This window comes from Vulpes lagopus, chromosome 2, assembly GCF_018345385.1.
Source record: "Vulpes lagopus strain Blue_001 chromosome 2, ASM1834538v1, whole genome shotgun sequence".
NCBI lineage: Eukaryota > Metazoa > Chordata > Mammalia > Carnivora > Canidae > Vulpes > Vulpes lagopus.
In genome coordinates this window covers 131491590-131507988 of record NC_054825.1, presented here as the reverse complement: position 1 = coordinate 131507988, position 16399 = coordinate 131491590, and the positions used below count along the sequence as shown (strand labels likewise).

General features: G+C 39.0%; 1 pseudogene; it reads left to right on the top strand.

Annotated features, from left to right (window-relative positions):
- Positions 1-9206: 9206 nt before the first annotated feature.
- On the top strand, positions 9207-9380 carry LOC121486051 (annotated as a pseudogene).
- Positions 9381-16399: the final 7019 nt, after the last annotated feature.

Below are 16399 nucleotides of genomic sequence, written 5' to 3'. Positions count from 1 at the left end.
AGTTAAATTAAATTAAAAAGCCAGGATATGGGTGCTATGTTAAAATGGGCATAAATGGACTTTGCACCTAACGCCACACCTAGCACACAATCACTCAGAGGTTGGTGGAACTGCAGCTACACCGGACATTTTGTTCAAAACAACTTACATAGATTCCATGTTCCCTTATAAAAACTCAACCTCCTTTGTCTCTCTGGAGCTCCCTTTCTGATTATGTCAAATCTGTGTCTCCCAGATTGCAATCTCTAAGACCCCAAATAAACACATGTATTTTATTTCACAGCTTGCATTTTTGTCTTTCTTTAGCCAACACAAGGTTGGTGCTCAATAAATATTTGTAGATTGCATGACTTTACAGAGACATGATTAAACAGAAGGAAAAACAAATAGCATTTACTGAGGGCTGTGTGTTTAGTCCTCTGTAGTTTTGTGAAAAAGGCATCCTTCTCACCTCGTTTCCAAAAGAAGAAACACATTTGGGGCATCTGGGTGGCTCAGTTTGTTAAGTGTCTGAGTCTTGATTTCCAGGCATGTCATGATCTCAGAGTCATGAGATTGATCCTGGACTCCTCCGTTTCCCTGCTCAGCAGGGAGTCTGCTTAAGATTCTCTTCCCTCTCCATCTGCCCCTTCCCTACCTCTCTCTCCGAGAGAGAGAGAGAGAGAGAGAGAGAGAGAGAGAGAGAGAGAGAGAAGAAATACATTTGAAGGGGCTATTTTTTTTTTTTTTGCCAAAACCTGAACTCAGATCTGTCATAACACAAGTTTATAAGAGCACCAATCCACTGCTCTCTCTACCAAAGCCTGCCTGCCTTCTTTCTTCCTTCCTTCCTTTCTCTTTTCTTTCTTTCTTTCTTTCTTTCTTTCTTTCTTTCTTTCTCTCTCTCTCTCTCTCTCTCTCTCTCTCTCTCTAACACCAGTGTATCAGGAATTTTGCTTCCACTTAAGACTCCACTCAAATTGCATCCAAGGCACCTCTAGGCTCCTGGTTAGACGCACTGTATCCTCCCTTAGAGAGCATCCCGTTGTAAAAGAATCCCTGCTACCTGAAGGGCTGTCCTATTTCTGCTGTGACTCTCGCCTGCTGTTCTTGATTTCCTTATCACTTCTCCTAATGGTAACTGGCAGCCAAAACAATGGTCTAAGGATTGGCTAAACCCCACATCATGCAAGGATACATACAGCAACATGCGTTTTGGTGTAAAATTAAAACAGGACCAGAAAACGTAATTTTTTGAGAGACCATTAGGAGAAGCATTTTAGAAAGACAGGAAGCCCTAGAGAACATTTCTCTGAATGAAGTTTACCCCTTCTAACTAGAGAATATGTTATTGGAAATGCTGCTGCTACTTAAGAAACACTAAAAATGCAACTCTGTCTTTAACTGCCCCCAGGGATGGGCGAGCTTCAGGCATATGGATTCCACACTCCTCCTCAGTGCTCAAAGCAAACTCCTTCAAGGGAAGCATTTTCCAGAGCGTGAGGTTAACTTTGTCTACAGTCATCAAGAGCCAAAAAGGAGTTTTATGGAAACTGTGACTTTAAAAAAATGTCTACAAGGTATTGAGAGATTATGCAACAAGTGCATTGACCGTCTACTGGGACCTTTCTGGGGTTAGGTTATTGAGATGGCTATAACAGGCCATCCAGAGTGATGAGATTTCTTCTGTTGGACTAGGCAACCTCCAGCATTCTAGCGCCTACCTATTTTTTTTTAAAGATTTTATTTCTTGATTTGAGAGAAAGAGCACAATCAAGGGGATGGGAAGAAGGACAAGCAGACTCCCTCTACAGAATTTGGAGCCTAAAGCCAGGCTCAATCCCCAGACCCTGAGATCATGACCTGAGCCAAGGTCAGATGCTTACCAACTGAGCCACCTGGGCTACCCTAGCACGTATATTTTTATTTCATGTTTTGCTTCTGCTAAAGATTGGCTCCTAAGTAAATTGGACAGCTTAGGAGAGCCCTGAGTCACCCTCCATTTGACTCCTCCCTGAGGCTGTCAGATAAAGCAAATAAAAATCTGTAATACTCAGGTACGTTTTAATTATTTTGAATTGCCCATGCATTGTAAATTGTAATAAAAAAATATTGTCTGGGATACACTAGACTTAAACATTACTTGTTGTTTATCTGACAAAGCTGATGAGTATCTAGATTGCATACTTCTTTTTTTTTATTATATTTCTCTGATGATTTGGCTAGCCTGACCAGTTACTTGTTTTGCAGAATTGGCTTATAAAATTTCTTGCTATTATAGACTCTGTGCCCATGACATAGCTTCTACTATGTGCCATTTCAGTGGTCCCATCTGACTTACTTTGCTCTTTTGTCTACTGAACATTCATGAATGCACAACAGTAGCACTATGGGCAGTGATACTAACCACGTGCTTACAGAAAACTGACAACTCTAGGCATTGCCCCTCAAATTTGGTTTCCTGCAATGCATAATGCCATCTTTCATGATGTAACTTGATTTTCCATTCTTCACAGTTGCATTGAATCTCTTCAATAATTTTTTAAATGTCCACTGACCAAAAACAAAAATAAAAAAAGAGCATGATCATCAATTTTTAATCCACCTTTCTTCAACACTACCCATGCTGTAAGAGTATTTAGTAACATCCACACAACATAATTGAATTCTCCAGGGGATAAAATCCATTTCAAAAGATAGTCATGGTAAGTCATGGCAGTGATAATTATCCATTTCAAGTCAGAATTTCTGTTCCTGTTCATAAGGAAGTTTGTCTTTTTAAGAGCAGCTTTGACACTTAAAGAGATAAATTTTTCTGTCATTTCTTTAACACATTCAATGAGTTTCTGTAAGCAATGGAGTCTTTAATAACGCTATTTGCTTTTCCTCCCATTTGCATAATCCTATTGCTAAAGATCCTGAAAACTGTAAGAAAAAATAAGTAGACTTCATTCAATAGATTACTTAAAAAGTCAACAAGAATTTGGAGGACCTTTCCTTCAGAATTAAAATATGATTTCAGTGCTTCAAATAAAACTGAAGATGGGCTTTTTGAATGTGAGAGTATTTGAAGACTAAATACCATCAAAATAACAAAAATCCTTTAATTGCTCAGTTCAAACAATATAAATGCCTGAAATACAAGAAAAATTTCCTGACAATTACTTTGATGTCAATAGAAAAGACATCACATGCCATTTGAATAGCATTTTTGCAAAATATGGACAGGACAGTCAAATTTTCCATAGAATTGCCTGTGCTTTGCTTCAACCCTGAATAAATACTGCCTGCACCTTTATGCAAGAGTTTACTAAAATTTGTATTTGTATTATCTCCCTTAAAAGTAGAAATTTTTTTTTTCGCAAAGTCCAACTCAACCATGGAGCCTCTGCCAAAATTCACTATTATTTGTGAACTTTCATCCAGAAGAGATTTTATTCACAGTAGTCTATAAACAAGTCTTTTAGTGAGAGAAATATACATACTGCACAAGCAAAGGGAGACATTTTTCTGCCTTGTGATTACTTCTATCCATGGCTGTGCCTTAAAAAGATCTCTGATAATCTCTGTAATTATAAATGGAGCTAGTTTTTATTATTACCGTAGATTTCATCTTGGCACTTGAAAATGTGCTTGCAGTTTCAGAATCTGAAAATACTTCTGGTAGCAGTCCATTCAAACACTTTTTGGAGCTGAAAGACTAATGATAATATACGGAGTGGAAGGAACGGCTGGGAGAACCATCTTTCACTTGCCTCCCAATCTTCCCAGGAGACTGTCATGAAACAGCTTCTCATTCCCTCCCGGATTCCGACAAGGTATGAGGATTTCTGTTGTGCTCCTGCTTAGGGTACAGCTGCAAGCTATAAAACCACTTAGCTACAGCCGGGCACAGGCTTGGTAGCACTAGGAATGCTTTATCATTCATGTAATCATCTAGCACCTTTTTTGCTCTGGTGTCATCCAGTGGAACAAGGGACACAGGAAACTAGCCCATTTCCTACTCTGGCTTTTGCTATGTGAGTAATAAACAGCTTGAATCCAATAAGGGATCAGCATTTCTTTATCAGCCAAATCCCTCAGCCTTGCCTGACACAATCCCTATGCACACAGTCTCTTTCCAGCACACAGCACACGTTCAATCCACAGAAAACAATGGGGCATCTCTCCAGACAAACAGAGAGTGGGGACTGATTCCAATGTAGCAAGCAGCAACCCCCCTTTTTTCTACCATCAAAGCAATTAGCCAAAATATTAGTCAGCATTGACTGCGATGATGCTGCATAATGAACTACTCCAGACCTTGGTGATTTAAAAGAACAATAGTTTGTGCTTATACCTAGATTGATTGGAGCATATCTGTTCCACATGTCTTTCATTTTCCTTGGACCAGGGGGCTAGCCAGGCATGTTTCTCTTGTGTCAAAGGCAGAGGCATTAGGAAGGCATGCCCAACCATGCAAGTGTATTCCAAGCCCGTGCTCGAATCACATCTGTTAACATCCCATTACAAATTGAGTCACATGGTAGAGTGATAAATCTGATAAATCTGGGCAGGGGAGGTATTCTCCACCCATGGAGATGAAGATAGAAGAACTACTTTTTACTGATAAGCTAAAATTCCACATCGAAGAATCACTGTGTGCTCTGAGCTCAGGGGACACAAGACAAGCTCTCAGAGTAGTTTTGGTACAGCCTCTCTAAAGAGGAAGCATCCCTTAGGGAAGGGATGGTGGGTAGGGCTTCTCTTCTCTTAGGGAAGGGATGGTGGGTAGGGCTCAGCACAAATCTTCCCCTTATCTCCTCCTATCTAGACCCTTTTATAGTCCTGACAAGGTTAGGGGAGTAATTGAGTTTTGATTCTCTTCTTTGAAGTCCTACAGGGTGATGTGCTGCAACTCACTTTGAGATCTGATATTTAGTGCATAAGAGTCTCTACCAAAGCTTCCATTTTAACAATCCTCTTATACAACCAAAACTTGGCAATGCACACAGCAATGACCAATTTGGGAACTTGAAAAAGAAGCTTTAATTTCAATGAAATGTAGAATTTGTCCTCTTTTCATGATCAATCTCCTTCGGTTAGGTTTTTGGAAAAACAGGAAGCTACATACTCAGGTATCCTGGAAAAAGTTCCAGAGGAAATGAATTTCCAATGACAGCCCTCCCAGTTAGTCACTTTTCTGGGTTTCCACCAGTAAGAGTTCATATCCTCTCTCTCCATTCAGGCACCAACTGCCCAGAAATTAACATTCATTATGCAGCAAGAATACAGTACAACTAGAAGATGTTTCACTCTACTGGTCCCCCCCACACACACCCCAGCTTTTCAAAGTTCATGTTAACGCCATTTCACTTTTACAAAAGACCCACATTAGTACCTGCTTTTGCTAACTAAAAGAAATCCCCAGAGGATGTTTGCTTTTGTGGAAAAAGTGAAAAGCAAAAATAGCATGTAATTTTGCTTCGCAGTGAAACAGTAGAGAGACAGCATGCACCCCAAGCAGTGAGCAAGAGCAGCCCTACCCATTCCTTCCTGGGAACCACACTCATCACTTAGCATCAAACTGCCAGAGCTTTGAATATGTCTGTGATCATCAGTGCTTTATCTCAATTTATTTTGTGCATCCGTTAGCAAGATGTGTCTTAGGGTATCAGAAAAGCCTCAGGAGAGGTTATTTTGGGGGTCTAGAAGCACTCAAAAAAATTCCAGATAAGTTATGATAATTGCTTCTTTGCTTTACACTATTTGGACTTATGAAAGGGTTCATAGGACACTCTACTTTCATTTTTTTAAGATTTTATTTATTTATTCATGAAAGACACACACAGAGAGAGGCAGAGACATAGGCAGAGGGAGAAGCAGGCTCCATGCAGGGAGCCCGACATGGAACTCGATCCTGGGACCCCAGGATCATGCCCTGGGCTGAAGGCAGGCGCTAAACCACTGAGCCACTCAGGCATCCTGACACTCTACTTTCAGACAGCAGGGAAAACCTATACTTTCTACTCAAAAGTTTTCTTCTTTTACTTACTACTTTTTTTTTCTTTTACTTCTTTTACTTACTTATTTTATTTATTTTAAAAGAAAGGCAGACTGCCACATGCAGCATCTCATTGGGATGTGTCTGGAGTCTTAGAAGCTTGACTACCCTACATTCTCCTACAAATGGACCTTGAGAGCTTGTTTGGAGATTCCAGTAGGGGTGTACAGCTACTATTAAACCCTTGACAGAAGAATGGTCTTCCTCTATCCAGGAGGGTCATCCTCCTTGACCAAGCATGCAGCTTCTCAAGGGATGCACATGGAATGAAGAGAAAGGAAGGGAACAACCACCTAGCCAGGCAGATGACACAAATCAACCCTAGTGATCAACGAGGTGACAGACGTTGCAGCCAGATCATGCTCACATCCTCAAAAATCTTATCTTAAATCTTTTTGTGCAGGTATTGAACAAAACTTACCCTTTCCCTCTTCTGTTGCTCTTTCCTGCCCTGACCGGGGAACATTGACCTGAAGAGGTATTGACAAGGGCTGGAGTGAGAAGGAGAGAAGAACTAGGAATATCTTCAACAGAAGAAATATCCGTGTCTTCATCTACCAAACTTCAGAACCTTGAGCAGTTCTAGTGGACATGAGCCACACGCTATAAAAATTGGGATGTGACTGCAGCACATTCTTCTATTGCAGATTGGTGCATTTTGACTGGCGTCAAAGTTGTATTAACTCATTAATTATGACCCCACTAAGATGATAAATTTGATTAAAAGAATATTTTGAGGAACTGGGTATTTATAGGCATTTAAGAAGGAAAGTTATAATAATACTGCTAAGTATATGCCTTAAAGTGGTTATCTTTTCTACTGGACATGAATTATTTGCATCTCATCTAGACAAAACCTGCAAGTTAACATGTAACTTCACGGAGTCTGGGTCTTTAATTAATAGTAGAAGAGCAGAGCCATAAAAGGTACAGTCCCACAGCAGTTAAATAGTCTTTGGATGGGCTTGTTAAACTATACCCCAGTATGTCTTTGAAAGACTATGTGTACTCTCTTGTACAAGTCCTGGATAATTTTTCTTAACAAGCATATCTGGGCATGTGTGCTCACTTGTGGATGAGTCTTGGTAAAACTATTTGCATCGCCACTGAGAAGCCTCCTGGGAAATTATTAATGCAGTTCCTGCTATGAGCTGATTATCTGGGCAGGTCTGGTGATGGTTTATCAAGAGCAGGAAAGTGAGAGCAATAGGCCCTAGATGCTGGCAATAAAGGGATGCATTGTCTGTAGAGGGTTTAACAACAACAATAAAACCAACTAAAAGTTACTCTGCATAGTCACCTTATGCCGGTGATTCTAAACAGTGGGAGTGATAGAGTGTTATTTCCCAGGGGGCAGGCTGCTCTTCTTTCTTCCTTTCACCACTGCTGTCCAGGAAAGTTATCACAGAAGTCTATTGGCTGGACGAAAGAGTACATATCCTAAGGGAAGATACATTAGATTAATTCAGAAACAAAGTTTTGCCTCTCAAGAATCTGATCAGGCAGGGGGTTCTGGGTACACAATTGTTTTGGGTAGAATTGTGTCTCCCCAAGATTCATATGTTGAAGTCCTAAACCCTTTGTTACAGATATAACTAGTTAAATTCAGATGACGTTATTAGGGTGGCCCCTAATCCATTATGACTAGTGTCTTTATCAAAAAGGGAAAATCTGAAGACAGTCATATGCACGTAGAAAAAATGCCCCATGAAGAAGACAGAAATCAGGGTGATGCTTCTGAAGCCAAAGATGTTTTCTGGGAAAACACCAGAATCTTGGAGAGAGGCATGGATTCTCCCTCACAGTCCCCAGAGGGAACCAACACTGCAGACACCTTGACCTAGAACTTCTGGCCTTCAGCCCCATGAGACAATAAATTTCTGTCATTTAAGCCACCAAATCTGTGGAATTTTGTCATGGCAGCCCTGGCAAATAAGCTTAGTAGCTTCTAGTTCTATCAAAGCCCTTACCTAGATGTTTGCCTAGCTATGATAGGCAGGAGCTATTTACTAAAACCACAGCATCTGGGCATAAAATACATAAAAGGTAAATTTTACTTAATATAAAACTCTTAATATCTCATGAAGCCATTTCACAGACAGCAAATCACTAGATCATCCTTATGTGGCAAGTTGGCCAAATATTACCATTTTTCAGAGGAGAAAACTGAATTTTGGAAAAATTAAACAAATTTCTCAAGAACACAGAGCTCGTTGAGAAGGAGAAGGAGAATTTGAACCCAGACCATCTGATCCTACAGCCAAATTTCTGTTCATTCCCTGGCTCTTGGGAAATGCCTCACGTTCCTGTCACCTCTGCATGATGACTGAGTCATCTTTTAGGTCTCCTGGGTCTGGAATAGAATTATGACATTATATATACTCTTTCCCTTATCTAATCAGAAAGTTAATATATTTGAAATTGAGTCATGCAGTGTACATGCCCCTCCTCACCTATGGGGCCAGCCTAAGAGGCTCTAAAAGGAGGACACAGCTGCAAACATCAGGTGAGTTTATAAGGTATTTGTTCTTACAAAACTAGAGACTGAAGCAATTTAAAAGAGATTGCCTCCACCAAAGCACGGACTATCCTTCCTAAACATAGGCAATCCATCACATAGCTTTTCTCATTCAATTATTTATCCTAAGGGATGTCAGAGAAGGGATATATTGATGTAAAATTGCACTGAATGAACAAGTCTTTCTGGGAAAAGTTGACAGTTGGGGCTGGGAGTTGAAGATTAACTTTAAAAACATGGAGTTTAACAATATGGATCTGATCATTGGAGTTAGGATATTCCAGTAGGTGGGAAGAAACAAATGGACAAATGCATGTAGGAAGGCTGTATGCTGTCATTAAGATGTGATGTCATACTGCTATCCTTGCAACTCCTAGAATTTTATTCAATCATTCATTCTTCAAGTATTTATTGTGTGCCCATCAAGTGCTAGGCACTGTTCTATAAAGTGGGCCTCAGCAGTGAACACACCAAATCTCTACACTCCTGGATCTTACATTGGGATTAGGAAGACAGATAATACACCAAGGAGTAGGTATGCTACATACCAGATTGTGATAAGGCTTATGAAGGAAAGTAAAGGTGAGTAAAGGGGAAGACCTCTTGCATAGTAATCTGAGCAAAGTGAGTCATGGAGACATGTTAATATCTGGGAGAAGAGCTTTTAGCTTTGCGCAGTGGCAGTATCATAGCCAATGAGGTTTATCCAAGGCACGATTATTGCTAATTGAAAACTGAGAGAAGAGCTTTTGAGACAGAGAAACAGGAAGTGCAAAGGCCCTGAGGCAGAAGCCTAGCCTATAATGTCCAACATATAATTATTGATTGAGTAATTGTCCAAGTGTATAGGACTCAGACGGGACTAACATTTTTGGACTACAAGATTTATAATATTGAATAAAGGAGGAAAGATTATCCATAGCATACATTGGCTTAAGCTTTTATATTGACTTAATTTTCAACTTAGTATGTCTTTTGGGAAATCATTATGCCTTGAGAAAAAAAAAAAACCACAAAACAGAAAAGCATTCATTTACTGGGTTTTGTCCCAGTGTCTGACCCTACACTAAATACTTTAGAAACATAATTTCATTAAACCCCTATAACAACACCTAGATATAGGTATTGTTACCCCTGTTTTGTAGATGAAGGAAATAAGGATATAAAAGTTTAAATGCCTTCTTAAGTTTATAAAACTGAAAGAGAAAACTGAAAAGATAAAAGAAGGCTCTAAACAGGGCTCTTACCCTTACAGGTCAAGTTTTATCTGAAAAGAATTGAAAGATATACAGCTTCCTATATTATTCCCATGTTCCATAATATTGGGGATGGAGTGTATTACTTCTTAGATTCACACAGAGTACACTCCTTTGACAAATATGTTTTCTCTCCCTCCCTTGCTTGTTATATGTTTTGATTCTACCTACTCTGAGTTTGTTTGTTTATATATTTATTAAACTTGTATTAACTAGTTACTGTGGGCTGGACACTCTGCTGGACCATAAATAAAAATAATGTGACCCTGCCACTGATAAGGCCCAATCCCTGGTGTAGACAAAGGAACAACACTGGGTTTCACAAGAATCTCCAAGGACTCTACCAGCAAGAAAGAGATGATGCTCTCAAAATAAGAAGCTCAAAGAGAGATTAATAAAGGCTCTATTTAGGTCCCTCATTATTATTTAGGTATAGGCAGGGTGTAAGGAAATTGCAAGGGATACTGCAAGATCCTGGGACGTTGGAAAAATAATTTTCTTACAGCAAGAATAGGGATTCCTCAGTTCTGCTGGGATATTCAAATTGGGTTTGAATTAAGTTTTTCTATTTTGAATATATTCACTGCCAAATCTAATGTGTGACTGCCCCTAAGGTTCTATTTTTGGTAAATGAAAATGCCCTTGAAAATGTGTTTAGGGCACCTGGGTGGCTCAGTGGTTGAGTGTCTTCCTCTGGCTCAGGTCATGATCCTGGGATCCTGGGATCGAGTCCCACATCAGGCTCCCCACAGGGAGTCTGCTTCTCCCTCTGCCTGTGTCTCTGCTGCTCTGTGACTCTAATGAATAAATAAATAAAATCTTAACAAATTGGAAAAAAAAGAAAATGTGTTCCATTTTCTCCTTTTCTATCAGTATCAAAATCCTCTTTTACCAGTTGCTGTCTTCAATAATTTCAGTGATCTTTACTGGAAAATCCTCCAATAGTTTTTGCTGCTGTTTTTGCAACTTTCCCAAAAACTCTACTTTTATGCTCACCAGTTCTCTTCCTAATATGATCAAACCATCTAATACTTAGTGAACATCTTTTCCTCCATCTTATCACCAGGACCTTCCTGAGTCTTCAACTCAGTTTAACTTCAATGAATCTCCACTTCAGAGACATTGAAAAAGTACTGCTTGGCTCAGAGGTGTATTAGTATTTATTGCTACATAACAAATTACCTTCAAAATTAGAGGCTTTTAACAATTATCACCTCAGAGATTCTATGGGTCAGGAAGTTTAAAAAAAAAGGAAATTCAAAAAAGATTTAGTTAAGTCATTCTGACTCTGAATCTCTCATGACATTATAGTCAAGATATCAGTGGGGAACTGCAATAATCAGAAGGCTTGAGTGGACCTGGAGGATCTGTATCCAAGATGACTCACTCACATGGCTGTTGACAGGAAGGTTCAGTTCTCTGCCACATAGCTCCTCCATGGGCTGCTGATGCTTCTCATGCCATCATGCTATCTTCCTCCAGGGTGAGAGACCCCAGACAGAAAGGCTGAAGTTGCCTTGCCTTTTACAAACTTAATATACCATCATGTCCAATATATGCTGTTTACTGGAAATGAATCACTATGTCCCCACTCTCAAGGGCAGGGGAATTAAATTCCACTTCTTATATGGAAGAGTATCATAGAATTGGTGGACATGGTTTAAAGCCATCATGGATTCAATATTCACACATCCATTAAATCAAAAGATTCACTGTCTCATAAGTAAGTTAATTATATTTTTTTTACCTCTGAATTCCAACTGATTGCATTGGTTTCATGCCAATCACCTCACCACCACCCGTGGTGAGCTTTGGTCATTACTAGAGGAATATCTTTCTTAATGAGAAGACACATAAAAGCAAAGTATAAAAATAGAGCCATATTAAGGGGGGGCTATATTTACCAATGATAAAGCTGAATATTTTTATCAACAAAGGACTTTATCAAGTGCTCTGCCAAAAAAAAGAGTATAAATGCTGGTTTATTTACAATCAAGCCCATCCTTTTGGGCAGATAACTGAACTTGCCATTCTCTCTAGGCTAAGTTTAATAAAAGATTTATCAGCAGATGTGTGAAATAACACAAAAAAAGTTGTAATAAACTTTAGGGCATCCAGAAAGTCATGCCACATATTTGCAGAATTTTAGAAAATGGCCCTTTGCAAAAACAAAAGATAAGATGGAAATGAAAGAGAAACACTAAGGTTGACCAATGACCTGCTAGGATGGAGTATGACAGTTATGCTCCTATGTTACATTTTTGCATTTACCATAATCTGTGATGATTGTATCACCCTTAACCAACACTACTACCCTGGGTGGTAAAACAGTGATGTCCCTATGTTGACATAGAATGTAATGATGTATAGCTGGGGAAACAATGCACTGGTGAAATGAGACCAAGGATTGATTTTAGTATGTTTTTCATTGGCATACACATTGGAAAGAATATCTCTGATTCAACTTTCCATCTGTAAAATCATAACTAAAATAGTTCTTATATTTGGTTTTCCAGGGAGCAAGAACAACACTTAGAGAAACATGATCCATGATTATAAAGACTTTACAGACTGTCCCATGGAACTTAAATGCAGAAAGGAAAATTTAAATTAGCAAAGTTAAGTCTCTCTGATATCTAACAGATGTCTAATCAATGACTGCCTTTCTGAATCCATGTAGCCATTGTTTGGACACAAAATACCAATTCTGTGCTTGCAGCTACAGAATAGAGAATACCCAAATGTTTCTGATCAGTGGGACCCTACCCAACTCCAAGTTACAAACAGAAACCACTACAGGAAAGACCAATTAACTGATAAAAGAGGATGTTAGAATGGGACTATTCTTCTCTTAATTTCAACTAAAATATCCTAAGATAAAATCAATTAATCAAAATGAGTGCGAGACAAATACACAAATATGTAATTTTCAAGGAAATGTTGGAGAACTAGCTCCATACTCTTGATCCTTCAGCAATGCCAAGGCTAGAAAAATTGGACATAATGTGAAGAGAATGGGGATGTTTCCTTAAAAAGAGCTGTTGCTATTCTGAGTCTCTAATTCCCCAAGAAAGTAAGGGAAGGGGTATCACCTTCTTTACCTAAAGCCCAGTGAGGGGGGTTTCATGGGACCACTCTGAGAGCTTCAGAAAACTACCTTTTCTCAAGAGTTGAAAATGCAGAGATAATTTCATTTAAAATGAGCTCTGTAATTTTGATTGATGTCATCTAGACATTCTGATTATTCATAGAGATCATCTCCATGATGTAAAGTTATCGTAAGGATGTCTATTCCGTAAGAATGACTAGAAAAGTCCAGGGACCTAAATAGTTTTCATCCAGAGGCTTTATAAAAGATTTCTCCATACGATATACTTTAAAGGTGGAGGGGCACCTGGGTGGCTTAAGCATCTGACCAGCTCAGGTCATGATCTTGGGGCCCTGGGATCAAACCCTACATTAGGCTCCATGCTTAGCAGGGAGCCCACTTCTCCCTTTCCCTCTCCGTTTGTCCCTTCCCCTGCTTATGCTCTTTCTCTCTCTCTCTTTCTGAAATAAATAAGTAAAATCTTTAAAAATGATATAAATAAAATAAAAGTGGAGTGGAAGAAAAAATCAAATGTGTTTGATTACATGCTTTTTTAGCATGTAAGTTACATATATAATGAGATCAGTGACTTTCCCATGTAAAATTGGACCATCTCCACCCCACAAGAAATGCAAATTTTCATGATGTCAGTTCAGAGTGAAGAACACCCAAAAATCCAAATTCTAGAATTGGATATGTCAGTTTTAATGTCTGTAGTTGAGGCTACTAGTGTTAGGAAAGATTACCCATGAAGGGATGGTTATGGAGGTAGAATGATTCTGGAGTTTTAAAACATTCCTACCAACTCAAATGTCATCCATCTTGTAATTAGACACTTACTTCTTCCATTTATGAGTTTATTTCCTTTTAAATGTGAACTACTCTGGGTACTTCCCCCATCATGCTTTCTTATCTTTTATCTCAACCGATTATGATAATGGACACATTAAGTCCCATCTGCCCTACATAACTCAATGTAAATGAGTTTATTAGATCCATTATTGAAAGATTTTTAAAGGGAGAATGAAAATGAGGATACCAGCCTGAGAGAAAAGGAAAGGAGATAAGAGATCCCTTAAGGGAAAAGGCGGGGGAAAGAACAATAGAACAATAGACAGAAGTAAACTTTATTTGCTGAACAACATTGTCTGGACCAGAGAATGGGATCCAGTACTTAATACCACTGTGTCTCTTTCTTCCTGAGGGGTACTATGACCCCTACAGAGCATCAGTCAATCATTCAAATGAGCACCATTTAATAAGACTGAAGATAGGGATACCATTAATGGTATTCATGGTATTTGGTGTCAATGAACTCTAAACTCTTTCCCAATAGAGTGTCTTGTGGAAGGACTTGTTGGGTAGATAGAAGAGTCTCTGAGAGGCTTAAAAGGAAAAATAATTGGAAGATGAAATGTGAATTGAAGGAATCTAGATCCCTGACTCCAAAATGATAGTAAACATTATATAACATGAGGCATTCTCTCTTCATGGATCTAAAGCTAGAAAAGATCCCTCAGTATTTGACATCCCAACTCAAGTCCCTCTTCCTTTTGACCCTCTCCCCAATCTATGGTAAGCTGTGGTTGAGTGGCTCTTAAAGAATCCCCTAAGTGACTAGTGGGGATGTTGGTACTCAACCCAGAGATGAGAAAGGTTCGCCTTCTCAGCGGGTATGTGCATTTCCTCATCTACTGCCTCTTGGGACAATGGATAAAGCCCATCCAAAACATAGTTTGAGATACCTAAACTAGACACTGAAAAATTAACATTCTTCTCTTGTTATTTCCTGGAAATCAGAGTTATTAATCCATGAAAATGAATGACTACAGAATGCCTGGAAATAGAAAAAAAAAATCACCCATGTTATCTAAAGCTGTGTTCTGTTTCTTTTCTTTACTATCCCCTTGACAATAACTTCAATCTCTAACTTAGCAGTTGCTATGGCACCAGGGAAAGGCACATGTTGCCTCACTGAAGGATGCTGTCCACTGATGAGGACTCCAGATCTGTCTCAGCCATTTTGGCCCAAGATTCTTGTTTTGCTACACAAGCATAAGTAAGAATTGGGCCAATTTGGCAGAGAGATGAACCAAGTTCTAAAAGGCATACGTGTTTGAAACTGGTGGGGGATATCCTGAGTGTATTGTTGGTTTCATCAACATTATAATACAATATTTATTTTACTTTAGTGCTCAAGGTTGAGGGTGTATTCCACATTTCCATATAAATTATGTCTCAGATACCAGCTGGTTATGTTTGTGATGTAGGTGATGACAGTTCTTTATCCACAATCATTCACCTCAATTTGCACTTGGCATCTGTTACACATTTGGTCTACTCTTTTTATGATTGCTATTATTGCTCCATGTCAAGAAGAGTGTGTAGACAGAATACTGACTTGCCAGCAATAATTACTGAGACGTGTAGCTTCATACTAAATGAGAAAGTGGTTTAGCACAGAATTCAGAGGGTGAGAAGAGTTTAAGAGTTCATTGAACCAAGATGTGAAGCAAAGCCATCCTTACGCTGTCTTAGTGAGAAAAGGTGTAATGTTATTTAGGATGGCTAAATTCTCCTTAAGAAACCCAGTCTAGCCCAAAGAGGACTTAACTGCAATTAGGCTAGGGAGGTTGCTCTCAGTAGGAAAAATGCCTGTAAAAGTGAAGAATTTTCTAAAATCATTAGGAGGTATAAAGAGATACACTAAAAAGAATTGGAAGATCTAGCAAACTGCTCACAAGAAATTTGAGATGAAGCTAAGATTAAACCACAGAATCATAAAATGTTAAGGTGGAGGAAATCCTACAGGTGATGAAGTTCAACCCTTCATTTTGTGGATGAATAAATGGAGACCCACAGGCATAAATGGTTGGCCTAAGGTTAAACTGTGAAATATTGGCTAAGCTGTAAACTAGAACCCATTTCTCCCCCCTAAAACAACATCTTTACCCAACAGCTGCTTCACGTAGAGAGATCAAGTTCAGTTAAGATTGAAACATGTATATTTTGACTTTTGTATCAGTCAGGATCAAATTAGAACAACAGAAACCATGTTGGGTATTTCAAAGAGAGCAGATCTAATACAAAGAATATATTGCACAATTGTTAAAAGAACAAAAGACAGAAAGACATTGGTGGGCTAGTCAGATATTAGAAACATCAAGAAAGATTTATCAGCCCTAGAATTTAGAGGACAAAAGAAAGGGGATGGGATGTTCAAAACGAAGAAGCTGGAAGAAGGGCCATTCTTTCTCCCCAACTCAAGGTTACAAAGCAGAGTAGAGAAGTCTGGACATACATCAAATACTTTATTCTAGAAATGCAAAAATGAATAAGAGAAAGGAAGTGCTATCAGGGAACATTTCACAGGTACTTTGGGAACCCATGGTGCTAGGTGCTCAGGATTTCTGGCATAAGCCAGGCTAAGTGAACAGAGCCCATCAATCAGGTGGAAAATTCTTCTGAAAGCCTTTATTTAATGTGGTCTAATTTAAATCCTCTTCTTGTGGCAC